Source organism: Mauremys reevesii, linkage group 4 (assembly GCF_016161935.1).
Source record: "Mauremys reevesii isolate NIE-2019 linkage group 4, ASM1616193v1, whole genome shotgun sequence".
Lineage (NCBI taxonomy): Eukaryota > Metazoa > Chordata > Testudines > Geoemydidae > Mauremys > Mauremys reevesii.
In genome coordinates this window covers 149,343,306-149,347,301 of record NC_052626.1, presented here as the reverse complement: position 1 = coordinate 149,347,301, position 3,996 = coordinate 149,343,306, and the positions used below count along the sequence as shown (strand labels likewise).

The following is a 3,996-nucleotide window of genomic DNA, read 5'->3' as shown; positions in this document are numbered from 1 at the left end:
GACACAGGGCAAGAGCCTGCTCCTTATTTCCACAGAGTATGTGAGGCTCCTGGGAATGTCCGTGGGGTGAGGTGTGGGAATGAACCAGATCTAAAAGACCCTGAACCTCTAGCGGGTGAGCTGCAGCAGCTATCGCTGCTGGGAGCAGCAGGGGTCCTGGGCTGTCTGTGTGAGCTGGGTTCCAGAGCGCGCAGACACATTCCCAGCATCTCATGGCACCTGCGGTGAATCCTGCTCCATAAGAGCTATTGGAGGCCTCAGTGCCTGCAGCCTCCTACTGAAGGGGGTTCCTGGTCCATGGGGCCCCAAAGGTTGGCTGCCCCAGGACTCTTCTCCACCTTGTGAGACACTCGAGGGATTTGGAGCCTGGTTCTGGGCCATTGTAAGGGCTCTGGTTCTTTTGGTTTTAGGCCTTTGGCGAGCTGTTCACAGAAGAGCAGGAAAGGTCTTTCCTCCAGGCGGGCCTGCTGGCTATTCACCACCCCCTACTCTGCGTCAGCCAGGCTGGCCTGCTGCTGACGTACTCCATCCTGGGGGAAGCCGGCCAGCTGCTAGAGGACGAGGTAACCAAAGAGGGGTCACCTGGGGAGACGCCCCCAGGGCCTTTCACTTCCAGGCCATTGAAAATCACTTCCATCCCATCCCCATGCGCTGACCAGGGAGCAAGGAGAGGGTGACCCCAGACAGGTGCCATTGGTCGGTGCCAGCTTCTCCCCTGAGCAGCTCAAAGCAGGGCAGACCCAGCTCCCCAGCAAGGCTATTTCCTAACAGGCGTCACATCAGCACGACACGCTGCCATTGCTCATACTAGGGGCTGCCAACTCCCCTAGCCACCTCTGTGAGCTTTTCATCCCCCTCGGGGCCTCAGGCCGGTTCCTAGAGCTCTGGTATCGTGTTATCCCAGCCCCCACCTGCTCTGGGAGAACTGGAGGAGTCAGTCAGCAGAGGCTGCATAAGTGCCCCATTCACCAGAGCCACTGCCCATGGCATCACGTTAAGGACATGGGGATCTCTTGGGGAAAGGTGTCCACTTCCTCTCACCCGCCGGCACTACTGCCCAAAGCCTCCCAGCCCCCGGCTGGAGGGGGCGAGGGTGGCTGAGGGGACTCTGGGGAGCGGAGCTGGATTCCCGCTGGGTTGGGAGGTAGAACAGCTCTCAGGGGGACTGAGAGGAGTGGGGGAAGGAGTTCATTCCACAATGGCGGAAGAGGGGATGGAAGTCACTAGAGAACAGAGAAGATTTTGTCTCGGGGGTTGGGTGGGGGAATCCATCCCTCAGACATGGGGAGGAAATGTTGCTGGCTCCCGGTGCCGTTAATACCCTTCGTTCTCGTGGGTGTCGGAGTCTCTGATTGATCCTTGTTCCCTTGCAACAGGAGGACATCGCAGCCTACATAAAGGTCCAGCTGTTTAACATCAGGGTTTTGGGCCAGGTGCCCGATGCCCTGCAGGGGCTGTGCTCTGTGGGGCAGCACTGAAGACCCCCCCCTCGCATGACCAGCTCGGACCCCCTGCCGCAGGTACTGCTCTGTCTCACTGTGCCTGGGGGGAGGGGCTGGGGGGAGCGGCCATAGAGCCCCCCACAGCACTGAGAGAAACCAAGGCCGAGCACCTCTCTCTGGACACCCTGCCCCACCCGACCCCTGGGGCTGGGGCCAGGCCAGATACTGGTTGGGAAGAATCAGGCTGTGGGGCTGGCCCAGAAGTGAGAGCATCCGCAGAGCCAGGGGTTGTGCTCAATAGCCATTGCAGTCTGGGAGGGGTGGCCTGACATGGGGCCCCTCCCCCGTCATCACTGCTCAGACCCTCCCATGGCCCCTGTCACCCCTGACTCAGCGAATGTCCAACCATCCCCCAGCCGGGGCCCAATCCACCCACCTGGTATCTGAGCCCTTCCCAGCCGGGAATGAAACTCCCCCCGAACACCCTGGGGCAGGGGAGGAGCCTCCCCATGTGGCAGGTGGGAACTGAGATGCAGAGGAAGGGCTGTGGGCCTGGTCACACAATCCTGGGTGTAGATCTGGGAAGTGGACTGGGTCCCGGCCTAGAGCCTTTCCCCCAGGGGCACCTTCGCTTCTGCCCTTTGTTCTCCCCTCCGGCCAGGGGGTCTGTGAGTGTGAAATGAACAGGGAGGGGGACGGGGTCCTGGCACACAGCCTGGATGGGAGCTCCCCTTGGCTTGGAGCCCAGGCTCAGAGACATCTTTGTCACCCCGCTGTCCTTCTGTTATTGCTAGGAAGGGAGTCTCCCGATGAGGGGTCTCCAGGGCTCCAGTAAGTCATCCTCATTCCCGCCCGCATGTACCCCCTGCCCTGCCCTGCCCTGCCCTGCCCTGCCCTCTGGTTTCTCGCTGTTGACTCTGGCTGGACTCTTGACTCCGGTCTCTGGCTATGACTTTGGTGTGACCCTTCTTGGCTCCAGAATTGGGTTCTGAACCCCGGCTCAGTATTCTCCTTGCCTTTCTCTAGCCTCGCTCCAGGCCCTCCAGCCACCCGCTCCAGCCCTGCCACCTCCTTCTCCGCCTGATCTTCCCCAGCCCCTTCAATTTCGACTACATGGCTTCGATCTCTGCATGGATATGGACTTTGCCTCATACTTCCGACCACCCGGCTTCGATCTCTGGCCTGGACATGGACACTGGCTCCGGTTCTGCCTGCAAACACTCAACACCCGGCAGCAGTAGACAGGCCCCACCATTAATCAAAGCCTAACCCCGCCCCATGACCCCTTAGTCCCTCCCACCTGTCTCCGGAAGTCCCGCCCCATGGGGGTATTACTTCGTGGTCAAGGCAGCCACACGACTGGAAGCCAGGTGTGTCATGTGACCCCTCTAAGAACTCCTCCCACCACCCTCTACCAATCAGGATGGGTTTCCTCCCGGAAGGACCACCCCAAGAGGAGACTTGACCAATCAGGGCGAGCTCTGGGGTGGAAGGGTGACCTATCCCGACGTGTGTCTTGTGACCCCTCTAAGAACTCCTCTCACTGCCCTCAACCAATTAGGATCGGTTTTGTCCTGACAGGACCACCCCCAGAGGGCATCCTGACCAATCAGGGCGAGTTCTGGGGGAGGGTGACCTGTCCGGGAGTGGGCTGTTTGACCCCACTAAGAACTCCTCCCAGGGCCCTCTGCCAATCAGGGTGCAGCACCATCACCTCATAACTCCCAGTGCTGGTCGGACGAGGCCATCTCTCGCCAAGGACACATGGTTTAGAAATCGTGGGAAGGCTGCTGAGAGGAAACCTGGAGTCCTTCGCCACCCCTGTGAGAACTTCAGACTCTGTCTTCGCCCCGAGGGTCTTTGACCATCTGTGGAGAAAGCGCTACATCAGCGACAGTGCCGAGGAGGAGGAGGGAGCGACCGAGGGGAGCCCTTTGGCCCAGCCATTGATGGATACGCCGGAACCCGAACCCAAAACCCAACGAGCACCCCAATGAGCATGGTGGCCTCTCTTTGTTCACCCCCTTAGAGGTGGAATGCGACTGCGGCTCGGGGGAGTCACCGGCGCACAAGGTGAACACAGGTAAAGGAATGATTAAGTCAGGGGTGAAAGTAACTTCCAGGACTTACCGGTTCTGCCGGAGTCCTGAGGGGGTGTGGCCTCAACCCGAAGGGGCGGGCCTCTCAAGATTTAAAGATCCTGGAGCATTGGCTGTGGCTGGGAGCCCCAGGGCCTTTAAATTGCCCCCGCAGCTCTGGCAGCCAGGTTCAAGCGTGGATTTAATGGGCCCGGAGCTCCCATGGCTGTGGGGAGCCTGAGCCTTACCCGGCTGGAGCCAGGATTTAAAGGACCCGGAGCTCCTGCCGCTGCGGAGAGCTCTCAGCCCTTTAATTCCCTGCCCCAGCCTGGTTGCTGGAGCTGTGGGGGGGGGCAATTAAAGGGCACTGGGATCTACGCAGCCATGGGGAGCACTGAGCCCATTAAATCCTGGCCCCAGCCCAGCTGCTGGAGCTGCGGGGGGGGGAGGGCGAGATTTAATGGGCTCTGGATTCC

At 60.3% G+C, this 3,996-nt stretch overlaps 1 long non-coding RNA gene across 1 annotated transcript; it reads left to right on the top strand.

The window, feature by feature from the left end:
- The first annotated feature begins 491 nt into the window (after window positions 1–491).
- LOC120403364 lies at window positions 492–2,883 on the top strand. The gene is made up of 3 exons (XR_005597525.1): window positions 492–563; window positions 1,377–1,520; window positions 2,469–2,883. It is a non-coding gene; the product is annotated as an uncharacterized LOC120403364 (long non-coding RNA).
- Window positions 2,884–3,996: the final 1,113 nt, after the last annotated feature.